Source organism: Lactuca saligna, chromosome 9 (genome assembly GCF_052625555.1).
Source record: "Lactuca saligna cultivar CGN05327 chromosome 9, ASM5262555v1, whole genome shotgun sequence".
Taxonomy (NCBI): domain Eukaryota; kingdom Viridiplantae; phylum Streptophyta; class Magnoliopsida; order Asterales; family Asteraceae; genus Lactuca; species Lactuca saligna.
The window spans coordinates 140,047,241-140,061,982 of NC_136425.1; positions in this window are offsets into that span (position 1 = coordinate 140,047,241).

Here is a 14,742-nt window from a genome sequence, read left to right on the forward strand (position 1 = left end):
ACTATTACATCCGCTAGTTATTATTAAACACAAATTCTATCTTAATTTTGATACAAAAGCATACCTTGTGTTTTCATATTAAAATGATCATTCCAACCTTGTGATGTTTGCTTGATATCACAAAAGGATCTACAGGTTTACACATTTTGTTAGGATAACTTGAATGAACAAAACCTCTAGTGTAAACTATATATAGATATCTCTAAGTAGGTATCTATTAAGAAAATAGGGTTTCTTGAAATCTATTTGTCATATCTCATAATCACAATATGTAGTTATGGTAAATAATATCCTTGTTGATATAATCATAACTACTTGTGAAAAGGTTTCACATATCTAATGAAATGAATATGATTAAAGCCTATGACATAAGGTCTTTCTAAATATGTTAAGATTTCCATGTATGTATTCTTTATAAAATAAATACTTACTCCTTCTAGACTTGCTATAGAGAGGAAGACAAATCAAGCCCATAGTTGATTATTATACATGGGTTACATCTCAGTGTTCATGACTCTAAGTCATTTATTAGGTTCAAGATATGATATATCATTTTGGTAGTTGATGGATTTGCTAGAAACTATCAAAAAGAACTCATCAATGTGAGATTCCATATTTCACATTTTATATATGATTCCTACCATATATGTGAACAATTTGTGTTTATGAATAGCTATTAATCATGTTCAACAATTCCTTTATTAAACTAGTACCACCTTTTACAACTTCAGGCTACAGTTCTTGAGCTACTTCAAGTTCCATGTATTTGTCATTAGAAGTTTGCTTTTTGATAACTCAACTTTCAGGTGAATAAGAGAACTTGTTCATAGTGGGTTTGTATTTAATAATCTAAACAACCTTTTACAATATTCTAAAAATATGTATTTACTAGATTTTAGGTGTAGAAGCTTTAGTCTAACATAGGCTTCAAATCCTCAAAACATTTACTAAGATAAGGATGAAGTATTTCCATACTAATTCTTATAAAGTTTTTTATCTACTCGTTGGTGTATGTATTCAAAGTACAAGTGGTAGTGATTAAGTCATATTCCAAAATAATAAAGGGATATAGTTTCTATCAATTAGAAGTAAACCATATCTACTAAGATGATCCTTTATTATTACTATGGATTTAGATGTTTCTACTAGTTTGTATCTCAACTTTATATTTGAAAACATCAACAAAGGTTTCACAAATATCTTGTAACATGTAAAATATAATTACGACTATAGTTGTTTAATAAGTTTGATTAGGTATCTTGTACTAAATCTAGACATTCATTAGAAAGGAAGTTATACATCACAGTGTATAGTTCCTTAATAATTATTTTTTCTACAGTTTAGTGAAAATATTATTAGGAATCTTTTATATATAAATAAGATTCACATATGTCAAATAAACTACATTATTTTCCTTCAAAAATTCATTTATTGAAGTTGGAATATGTATATTTCATTTATATAATAAAGATAACAATGTCATAGATAAGTATAACACAAATCAAGTTTGAGCCATAAAGTGTTTTGCTTATATAATTTATTACTTAGGAAAAATTGATATTTACTTTATAATTCTATTAAGAGATCAAGTTCTCAAAAATATAATTTAATCATTACTAAATATGAATGTGATTGTTATGAAAAAAGGATTAAGTAAATAATCAATTATCTAATCAATTAAACGATATATATATATATATATATATATATATATATATATATATATATATATATATATATATATATATATAGGGAAGGGTTATATGGAAAATAAACAATTAGGGAAACACATGTTGGAACCAATGAAAGCATGACAACACATCATTTTGGAATAACTACATAAATAACTTCCATAGTAGATTGCTTATGAATAAAGAAATGGACACGTGTCACTTGATCATTGGTTCCAGCATATGTTGCCCTAATTGTTCATTTTCCATTGAACCTACTTCTATATATATATATATATATATATATATATATATATATATATATATATATATATATATATATATATATATATATATATATATATATATATATATATATAGGCTAAATTTAAAATATACATTGTTCCAAAACAAATATTGTTTTACAATTCAATTACTTGATGTTCTAAGCTTAAATAATAAACTAAACTTTATGTGAAGTGTTAAGTCGCTTCTGCTCAACTGCTTACTCTTTTTAAATATTTGTAAACATGTACAAAAATTCGATTAACATTAAGTATCAAGTACTTTATTGTTAAATGAAAAATTAAATTCTATCTAGTAGATACATGAATGACTGGTATGGCCAGTCCTACTTGGATAAGAGAGACAATTCTATTTCCAGTGTCCTAATTCTCGACAATAGAAAGAAGATCCATGTCTATGGATCTTTCCTGATTTCTTAGGCCTAAAGGTATCATTTCCATGAACTTTGGGCCTTTTATGGAACACATGCTGACTCTTTTCAGCCTTGCATTATTCCTTTGTTTTAACTGGCTCAAATCAAATAGCACTATATCTTAGGAATATCTGCTTCACGCGACGAAACATATAAGATGCTTATAAATTCTCCAAGACTTCCTAGAAGTTCAGAATTACAATTCCCAGAATGATGTCAAAAACATCTTCAACATCACAGTTACGCTTCCAACAAGCATGATGATCAGTTATATTGGTAAGTGCATGTTGTTTAGGAATAGGGCCTTTTAGAATGTTATTATTTAATATAGATTAGAAAGTGAAAGATGATGCATGGTAATGAGATTGGATTTTGTTTTCATCTATAACATTTAAACAAAATTCATTTAGTATTCTCAATATTTAAATCTTCAATAATTAATACCCCTAAGTTTCCAAAAACATTAATTATCAAAGTCTAGGATCCAAGTTGCAAAACAAATAAATGGTTAGATATCATTTATCCCATTCGTTCAATTCAACAAGGTAGATATAAAGTATCAAATATATTATACTATATAATTCCTAGCGTTATGGGATCTCTAATAAAAAAGTTTAATAAACATGTTTGATCCCATATATGCATTGAATCTCTATTGCTTAGATGAACTTTATCATAACAGATTTCCAATCAAGTCATCCAGTTTGAATACCTTGTGTAATAAGAATATAACTAGGTTATAGAAATCGCGTATACACCCCAATCATCAAAACATAACACTAGTTATTAGGTATCATTTATCCCACTAGCTTATACAAGTGATGTACTGTTATACAAATTGGATTACATAGATTTGAGTTTAATAATGGGTCTTTTGTATTTTCATAATTCTAGTTTAAAAACATATGATATCATGGTTATTGCATGCATCCAATAAGACATGGTATAAATTTATTTAAAATCACATTTTAACAATGTTCTTTTATAAAATCTAAATTTTAAATAATCGATGCGGTTAGATTTTAAATTTAATAAATTGTATTAAGTTTAGATGTCACAGTGCTAAAAAACATTTATAAATCTTTTAAGAAAACTTTCTTTGGTAATATAATGTTTGGAGTTTGATAAGTCTCAAAAATCATAATTTTAAACTTATATAATTTTAATCGCGAAATTTACCATTAGCTACTCTTTAACGATAAAACTCATTTTATTTTTAATACTATTTTATCATATTATGTGAAAAGATAAATTTCATTAAAACAAAACTCTATGTGATCATTCTAATGTTATAAAACTATCTAGAATTTTAAATATCTAATATTACAAACATGCATAAAATATAAACATAAAACAAGCATAACAAACATTTAAAACTTATGTGCATAAACTAACCATTTCTAGTGACATTTTGTGAGCCATTCCAAAAATGAAAAGTTCATTCATAAGGGACATAAAGGGACTAAAACTTCTTTTATGCTCCCACTTGCTTCAACACCTTGTAGTAAGTTCAAATAAATAATTTAATAAAGTTTATAAAACTTTAATAAAACTAAGTTTATGGACTTACGATCTTCAAAATGACCACTATCTTTATTCTTGTTTAATTTAAAAAAATAAAAATAAATCATTTCTAAAACTAATCTATTACTTACAAAATAAACAAAATGAAAATTATCTATTTATTATTACATACCATATGAATAAATAAATAAGTACTAATACCATTTTATCAAATCAACACAAACAACATTACAATAGGGTCATAGCTAGTTTATGCATAACGCGCACACACACACACACACACACACACACACACACACACATATATATATATATATATATATATATATATATATATATATATATATATTGTCACACCCCGAAACCGACGGCGGAAACGTTCCGGGGCGGAGGACGTCATGCGTAGTATCACAACCATTGTACATAGTAAGCATAGTAAAAACAATCATTACATTACATAAGAAATTTACATTTGTTTAAAAGCATTGAAAACATAGTTTAAATACATCAACGTATAATCAAAAGTAAAGACGAGACTTCTATATGCTCCGTCTTCTCCAAAAATAAGCGAGATACCTGTCTAACGTGAACTTGAGAATACAATCAGTTTTAAAAACATCAACATAAAGCTGGTGAGTTCATAAGCAGTTGATTCTAGTGAAAGAAAATGTTCCTTTGATTTTATGAAAAGTTGTTTGCCAAGGAAATCCCATATTTTCTTATAAAGAAGTTTGATTATCCATTTGTTATATAGCCTGTTTATGAAAAGTTAAGTTATCCTAGGAAAACCCATATTTTCCTTTTAAAAGTTGATGATCGATTATCCACACACGAGTATCTACCAAACTCAGAAAACAGTTTTCTTTTCGAAGCTCTGGTTACACCCAAAGGAGTATAATAATAATAATCCCGTTTTATAATTGGCATGAATCCTTTGTAAATTATAAAATATAACATTTTATGATGAGGTTCACCAGTTCCTTGTTTTAGTTTTGAAAACTAACTCTACAAGTTAATTTCTTAGTCGGCTGGTAAAACGGTTTTCTGTGTTAAAAGCATGCTGAACATGTAAGTACTTCATATGAAATAATAAGTTTTGAGTACAAGTTTCCTTGTACTTTTGCTTGTATTGCCCGCTGAAAACATGAAAAACTCGGAAAAAGGTGTAAGGGTATGAACTCACATGACGTGGGTGTGCCGGGTAGGACGCTAGTTGTTAATTTAGGACTTGAACACACGCGAGGATCCTATATAACATGAAGTGATACATCATTGTATCTAATTAGTTATTTAATCACTAATTAAGTAAGTAAATACACTCTAATGCGTGAAAACACTTTATTTGAAGTGTTTGGAATGATATGGGTTGCATCTACGGAGTGTATGGCCTCATTATGGAGTTTACTATTCAAGTGGTAGTCCTTAGGGTTGTTTATGGCCCAAAGACCACTTCCCAATGAGTTTACAGTCGTAAACTCATGGTAGTGGTGTTCTTGGTTGCTTAAAGATCTTATATCACTTAGGGAAATAAGCTAGACTCGATTCTAAGACATAGGAAGTGACTAGGGCTCCAAAATGGACCTTTGGGGGAGTTCATGGTTGTAGACATAGAGTTTAAGGCCGTAAACTCATATGTCCATTCATTTCATGTTTTGGTGGTTCTAGGTTAAGCATACTAGTTTCTAGTCATTTATACAAGCCATAGGGGGAAGTTAGGGCACCATATGACCCCTTTAGCGAGTTTACGGCCAAAGGAGCATTTCCTTGGGGGTTTACGACCATAAAATCTATGAGGAATTGGTTTATTTTATGTTTAAGGTCCCTAATTCGATGGTGGTTGATTCTATGTTGAGTTCTAGGCATAAGGAAGGAAGAAAGGGCAACTTTGCACCCTTAAAGGGAGTCCATGGCCCAAGACCATTCTTTGGCCGTAAACTCTCATTCATCCTTGGTTCATGGTGTTTTCTAAGTCCAAAACATGTTAATCCTAGTGTAAAATGAGTTAGGATAGGAATACTTACAATCTAGGAGCTTGAAATGGATGATTTAGGCCAACAACTCTAGTGTGTTCTTGATGAATCAAGAACACTTGAATAACAACTTAACTAGAATGAGTTCATGGATAGAATGGTATAAGATCACTAGAATAAGTGTTGAATGATAAAATTAGGGAGTAAACACTTACACTTTGATGATTTCTTGATCCAAAACCGAGTTTGAAGGGAGATAGTAGAGAGAGGGACTTCTAATGGTGTGAAAAGAGTTTACAATTGGTCAAGACTCACCTTTGTAGGTGTGAATTCACGGCCATAATGAGTTTACCGCCCATAATTTACCACCTAGAGTTTACCGCCCGGAGTTTACCCCCCGGAGTTTACCGCCCAGAGTTTACTGTCCAGAGTTTACAACCGTAAACTCCATCTTATGGATTTTATGGCATGGTTTTTGATGTTAGGACTTTAGTGGCAGTTTTCTAACACTTGACCCTTAGGTGTAGTCAGCTCGGAATACTAATACGGTCTTTAATTTGGGCTAAAAGATGGCGAAAATGAATTTGATTGTCAAATGAAGTGGTAGATTGCTGAAATCATATATACGAAATATTCGGGTTGTCACATCATCCCCCCATTAGAGGAAATTTCATCCCGAAATTTAGAATTAAGATACAAATCATTGATTTGGAAAGAGATGCGGATATTTCTGATTCATTGAATCTTCGTGCTCCCAGGTGAATTCGGGTCCCCGCTTGGCATTCCAGGAAACCTTCACTACAGGGATGCGACTTTGTTTCGTTCGTTTGATCTCTCGATCCATGATTTCGATTGGTTCTTCCACGAAGTTCAGATTTTCGTTGGTTTCGATCTCATCAAGAGGGATCACAAGGGTTTTACCGGATAGACACTTCTTAAGATTAGAGATGTGGAAGACAGGGTGGATGTTGCTAAGTTCTTGAGGTAGTCGGAGTTTGTAGGCTACGGGACCGATCCTAGCGAGGATCTCGAAAGGTCCTATGTACCTTGGGTTCAATTTCCCACGCTTTCCAAAGCGTATCATGCCTTTCTAGGGAGAGATCTTCAACAGGACACGATCTTCAACCTGGAATTCCAAGGGTTTTCGTCATTTATCAGCGTAGCTCTTTTGTCTGTCTCTAGAGACTTTCAATCGATCTTGGATTTGTATGATCCTTTTAGTGGTTTTTCGAATGATTTTTGGGCCAGTGAGAGTGCTGCCAGGGACTTTCCCCTTCGCTAGCTGCGTGTTGCCCACCTTAGCCCAACACAGAGGGGATCCGCACCTGTGGTCATAGGGAGTTCCAAACGGTGCAACCTTGATGTTGGATAGGTCGTTGTTTGTTGTGAGGAGGTTCAACCAAGAGTAATTGAGTGTCCTATGATGTATTTCCAATTGTCCGGATAACCCTCTTACTTTGTCTATGTCCTTATGGGTGGCACCCTTTGTATGAATACTTTCGGGTTCTTCAAAAAGTGATAAATTTTTGAAGTTCGCACCTAATTTGTCGTTACGAGTGACGAGAGTTTTGTGATAATATGATTTAAGACAATAGGGTTTGGTATAACGTAGACTCACTCAAACCAACAGGATGTCCTTGAAGAATTGCACATTAAGTTGGTTTGGAAGGATCGCTTTGCTAGAATATTGATGTCCCTGGTGAATGTCTATGGGGTACGCAAGCCATGTATAATTACAACTGACCCTAGTATATTCACTAAGTTATCATAATTTGCTCATTATGGCCTTAAACCTTATAAAGATTCCGTGATTTAATCCGGACGAGAAAGTAATCACAATTTTGAACAATTATCAGGGTTTTTGAAAATGTACCAAAACGTGGCAGGGTCTTTCGATGCTTCCTTACTATTGGAGGTTAGGCTCCTACGGTTTCCTCATTGTTCTTTTCTGTTGGGCAATATCTTTTGAGATGTCCCATTTCCCCACATATGCAACACATTTGGACTATGCTAGCATCAGTAGTAGAAGTGATTTGTTGGGTTGGGGTCTGTACGAAGCAAGTTTCCCGGCCATCCATAAACCTTGGCCAATTTCTTTTGAAATGTCCAGGATCGCCATAATTGTAGCAAACTTGATTCATCCTTACACCAATAATCGAGGTGTTTGGTTGTGCAGATGGCCTGCAGTATCGCGTGGTGTGTCCTTGCCTGTTGCAGTTCTTACATCGAAGTTTACAACACTTTCCCATGTGGTGAAAGTTGCATTTTCGCAACTTGGAAGTTTTCCAGCATATTGCCGCACTGGTGTTGGCACTAGCTGAGCTGATATGGCGGTTGTAGAAGTTATCTTGAGTTGTCGTTTCTTTGCTAGTTTCTGAGATGACTTGTTCTTCTTCTTGGACCAAAATTTTCGTTTGGCGCTCTTAGGTTTGGGGGATGGAATGTTCTCTAGGACATACCCTTGTTGATATCCTGTTGGGTTGTTACAGCTTGAGGTCTGGAAGTCGTTCCCATTTACATTTAGGCCGTTAGCATTAAGAACAACTAACGTGGCTGCTACGGCTGCTGTGACAGTAGCTTGGAACGTAGCTGAGTCCATCTGGAGGATTGGTGTCTTACTGGTGGATTGGTTCTGTTTCTTTGGAGGCATGATCTGCTATATGTCAAGAAAAGAGTTGGTGAGAACAATGGTTGTCTCTGGATGTATCCTAAATATTCGTCTATGCATTGATATTTCCCGTTTTGCTACTGACTCTCTTTGATTCGACCCACATCCCCAAGATGTGGTCTTACCAAGGATAGGATAACCCTGATTGGAATCAACTAAATACTCATATTTAATTCGAATTCAAATATTTTACTTATCTATTACTTGGATTGATTCTGGAAGCCTTGTAAGAGCCTCCAAAAACTGTCCACCACCTTAAGGTTCTAGAATGTTCCCTTTGTTTAGTTATTGAACAATTAATTTATTATGTCCTTGTATTGCCAGATTAATTCCAATTAATCCTAAATTAATTCTAATTAATTTCAATTAGTTTCCAATTAATTTATTAATCATATAGTAAATTAATAATCTATTTTCCTAATCTCCTAATGTTACACCAATTAGTTATGATACTGGATACTTATTTCCAACAGTGTCACACCCTGAAAACCGAAGGCAGAAACATTTCCGGGGTTGACTCCACGTTGAGTATCAAATCCAATGTACATAGTAAGTAAAGTAAATCAACCATTACATTACATATATGAAAGTTTTACATTTGTTTCAAAAGCATAAGTTATACAAGTGATACATAGTATATATGAACAACACGAAACGAGTCTTTTGAGAACTCCGTCTTCACAAAAAAAAAGGTCTTTGGGTACCTGTCTAACACGAACCTGAGAATACAAGCGGTTTAAAAATCAGCATAAAGCTGGTGAGTTCATAAGCGGTTAGTTTTTCTGAAAATGTACGAGTTCCTTTGGTTTCCTGAAAAGTGATTATCCAAGAAAATCCCATATTTTCTTATGTAAAGTTAGTTTCCAAATCCAAAACTAAAGTAAACGATGTCTAATTAAAACATGATTGTTCTTGTGAAATGTAGTTCAATTGTTTAACTTATTACACTTATCTAATTTCGTACCACTGTTACTCAGGAAGAACCCCATGTTCTCCTGACTGTGTGTGTGTGAACTGTTACTAGTTCTGATTATGTTCGGTGTCCTTCCCAGGAAAACCCCATGTTTCCCTGACTGTGTGTATATCTTTACTGGTTTTAGTTGTGTTCAGTGTTCTCCCCAGGAAAACCCCATGTTTCCCTAACTGTATGTGTGTGTGTCTTTACTGGTTATGGTTATGTTCAGTGTTCTTCCCAGGAAAACCCCATGTTTTCCTGATTGTGTGTGTGTATCTGTCATCCCTAGATGTACATTAGCTTTACTACGTACATAAAGCTAGTAAATGAGTCTGAAACGTTAATAATCTAGATTGCGAGTCCTTAACCATACTCAGACTAGACATGACTTGAACCGTGGTCAATATCCTTTTATGACTCTCTTCACCCTTGAACCTTTTGGTTCGGCTGTAGCTAGCAGCTAGTTTTGGGATTGTCAGTCCCGTATAGATCTATACACTCAAGCCACGCTCTCCTATGAACGGAGATTCTGGTTACAGGGTTAGTCCTCCACTATCTCGTGCAATGGAAGTGTTACAAGGACGTGTATCCAATCATTAAGATTACTCTTTACTTTTCGACTAGGAAAGTAGTATTTACAACTGGCTATGTTCTACGTACCTGTCCTTTACACTCGAGCCTAGGTGTTTTATTTAGAACATTACACTCGAGTCTAGGTGTTATCTAACAATGACTGTCCTTTTACACTCGATCCTGGGTGTATTATTAAGGACATTACACTCGAGCCTAGGTGTTATTTAATGATTATGGTACTTCACACTCGATCCTAGGTGTATTATTAAGGACATTACAGTGATATGTATGTTATGATGGTATTTATCTATCACATTCGAGCCTAGGTGTATTGTTAAGGATGTACAGATGTTTTATGTTTTCTAATGGAGTCTATCTTTTACACTCGAACCTTAGTGTTTTATTACAGACATTACAATGGTTTATGTATTCTATCAGTTTAAATGTGAACAATCAAATGCAAAGTACACAATATAACAGTGTATAATAAGAATTGAAAATCGGGTTAAAAACAAACAACTCTGCAAGTTAAAACAGTTTGTTTAAAAGGTTTTCAATTCTTAAAATGTACAATTATGAAACCATTTAATTGAACTCATGTGATTGAGTACAAGATATTCTTGTACTTTTGCTTGTATTCCCCCCTGAAAACATTGAAAAACCATTGAAAAAGGGTAGGGGTATGAACTCACCGGACGCGGAAATGTGTCGATTTCGGATGCTAAACGTCGAATCGAGGCCTGATAACACGCGAGGTTCCTATGTAAAATGAAATGGCATACACATATATCTAATTAGATTTACAATTTCTAATTAGATATGAAGATACACTCCAACGAATGAAAACACCTCAAAACGGGTATTTGGAGTGACCCGGGTGACATCTACGGACGGGAATTGAAGCGAAGGACTTGGGATTTGAGTTTACTCCCCAAGAGTAAACTCCCTAATGATGTTTACGGCCTAAACACCCATTCTCCATGAGTTTACGGCCGTAAACTCATGGTGGGGGTGGTTTATGGTGTTTAATGGGTCACATAGGGTCAATACCACTTGGAAATGCTTGGATTAATTTTACCTAAAGCTTGGGATGGATTAAATTCACCAAATGCAACACTTAAAGGAGCTTACAGCCTAGTCATGGGTTCTATGGCCGTAAACTCTCATATCTCTTAGAATAAGTGTTGTTAATCTCTTAGAATAAGTGTTGTTAAGGTCCCAAAATTAATCACATGTGATTCTAAAAATTCTAACAAGCCTAGAAATCAATTTTGGGCACATTTGACATCCTTTTAGGAGTTTACGGCCATGGGGCATGTTCTATGGCCGTAAACTCTCAAATGTGGGATTTTGATGTGTTTAAAGCCCTTCAACTATTTTTGGTTGGTTCTATGATTTATTCCAAGGCTTTTGGTGGTGTTGGATGGCTTTCTAACACCTTAGAAATGAATTTATACCCATTTTTGAGGAGTTTACGGCCCAAGCACATGCCTTGGCCGTAAACTCATATGAACCTCTCACAATTTATGTTTGAAGTGATCTAAGTCCAATTCCAATATTCTAAAAATCATATCTAAGTCTTGTTTGTGTTTTGGAAGGGTTAAATGGCTTAAAAACCCTTCAAATATGTGTTTACGGCCTAGGCACCTTCTAGGGCCGTAAACTCATATTCAAGGCTTCAAATCTTGGTTTGAGGCATTCTAATTCCATTTCATGAAGTCTTCTAGCCATATACAAGGTCCAATTGTGGTTTGGAAGGGTTTTGTTGCTCCAAAAACCCCTTTTGTGTGAGTTTATGACCTAGGACTGTTCTAGGGCCGTAAACTCATGATAATGGTCCTATCCCATGGTTTGAACTCGAATTTGAGGGCTAAAGATGTTGCATAACAAATTAGGGAAGGTACCTTGGTGATTTGAAGCCTTAAACTTGAGATTTTGACCCTTAAATCTAGTTTGAGGAGAGAGGTTGGAGTGATAGTTGTAAAATGGAGCAAAAGCTTCAAAATGGAGACTTGAATCACTTTAAATAGTGTCCAAGTTTGGGTCATGGTAGAATTCTACCCGATACCGGCGTTAGACGGGGATTTTGGTCGCACCCGGCCAATTTGCCGTAACCCGATATGGTTGGTTCTAAAAATGTTCCGATCATTAATATGAGACGTTAGAATGAGTTCTAAGGGTATTAAGACACTTATTAAGTCATAAAATAAAATTCACATTAACGACTTAATAAACGGTCGGAAACGGAAACAAAATCGGAAACAGCGATTGGATGATCGGAACGAGTTGCGAAAAGGCTTATAGTTAAGGATATGAATTTCGGGTTGTTACATTATCCCCCCGTTAGAGGGAATTTCGTCCCGAAATTCAAAGATTCGAACACAGATCACGAAGTGGAAAGATATATGGAGATGAATTTACTGCATTCGGGTCTCCGCTTAACATTCTAGCGAACCCTCACTGTCTGGATGTGGCTTTGTTACGTATGATTAACCTCTCAATCTACGATCTCAATTGATTCATACATGAAAATTTGGATTTTTATTTTCTCAAAGGAATGTACTAGGTTTTCGTCAGGTCGGCAAGCCTTACGAATAAAGATGCGGAATACCAGATAGTTGCTACCGAGTCCTTAAGATAGCTCGGAGAGGGCTATGGAATCGATTCCTAACGAAGATCTCGAAGGGTCTAAGGTTCCACAAGTTAAGTTTTCCGCACTTCTCAAGACGTACTATGTCTTTCTAGGGTAAAACCTTCAACAAGTGGGTACGCTTCCACATGTCAAAGTAACTAAAGGTCCAATGGTTCTAAGGGGAACTTCTACATGAGTCTACGATCATAGCCGACGGGACCCAAAGATCGACAGGTTCCATGGGTGCTCCCGGTGTCGACTAATTCTTTTTTGCCTTAGCTTTTGAAAGGATCTACGAGTATGACTGCTTTGCTTATCTACATGAACAAGAGAATGGTTCGACCGAAGGGCGTCACTACCTCCTCGTAGTGATCGTATCATGCCCTGATTGCTGACATGCACACATTGTGCTTACTGAGGTTTGGTTACGAGGAAATTCCTGGGATTAGGTCGATGCAATACTAGACTACGCGTTCGGAAAGAATTTTCAAGAATTCTTTAGAAACAGCATCGGGAAAGGATCGTAGACTTCTCGTTTCTCGATGATCACTTGGACGAGAGATACATGGGCAAACTTTTTAAGCTTTGATGTACGAAGATCATGAGAGTCGAGTTGGAGGAAGATTAGAACAAATGGATTTCTCGAAACTAGGAAAGACAGTATGAATGAGGCTCAGTCATTACATGTTAAGGGTGGCATCAAAGCATTTCATAAAAAGTTTACCAATAGATCGAATGGAAAAGAATAATCACTCAGATTGAGAAAACAATCTACGAATACGACACAAGCGTTCTCGTTTTTATGTGATAACCATCTCAAAGACATACATTTTCGGTTACTCGTAAACGACGGGGGTTAGAAAATGTTCAAATGGATGGTTAACGAATTTCTTTCGGTGCTAGAATCGAAAAGAATCACAACCATATAAATTTAACGAGGGAAAATATACCTGTGGAAACGGTGGGATCAGTGGCTGTCTCTTCTTGTCCTATCGCTAGAACTCTTCCAATGTTACCAGGTTTTACAGTCTTAGGACAGTTTCGCTTGAGATGTCCCACTTCTCCACAACCATAGCAGGCCCGACCGATGCCCGCTCCGGAAGTTTGACTTGTTGATTGAGTTGGTGTCTTACAGTTTTTCGCCATGTGACCCTTTATTCCACATTTTTTGCAAATTACTTCGATACATGGACTGGAAGGAAGATGATGGTAGTTGCACTTAGCACAACTAGGAAGGGTTCCAACATACCTATTAGCAGATTTTCGGGTTGAGGACCCATCAACAGAAACAGTTGCAGAGGAAGTGACAGCGTGAATTGCCACCGTTTGCTGTCTCTTTGAAGATTCGTGTGATGTTTGGCTATTCTCTTTCTTATCAAGTTTTCTTTTCTCACTGCTCCTCACCGTCGGCTCAGTAGTGGTAGTTGCCTCTTCAAGGTTATCACTGTGATCGATTAGGATTTGTGCTAAGCATTTGGCGTTGTCGTACGTATCCGGCCTCGCAGCTATGACGTTTCCTTTCGTTGGCTGAGTCAGCCCCCAGATAAATCTCTCTATATTCTTACTTTCCGGGGTAACCACTCCCGGGCAAAGTAGTGCCAAGTCGTCGAACCTGGAAGTATAAGCAGCAATGTCGGAACCTTTCATCTTCAGGTTCCACAGTTCATGTTCTAACTTCTGCATTTCTCCCCGATGGCAGTACTCAGCCAACAGAAGTTCCTTCATGGCTTCCCATCCCATGGGGTTGGCTACAGGTAAGGTTAGGGATTTGACTCGGCCGTTCCACCAAGTCAGAGCTTTGTCGAGAAAGGTGCAGGCGGCAAACTTCACCTTGTCTGAATCTGAACAAGCGCAGATTTCAAAGATAGATTCGATCTTCTCGAACCATCAGGTAAGGGAAATGACACCTCCAGTGCCATCAAAAGACGTGGGTTTGGCGTTCATGAAATCCTTATAGGAACCCTCTTTCCGGCGTCCCTGGCTATCTTCTGGGTTTTGGGGCTGGGGGCCACCTCATGAGCCACCGGGATTT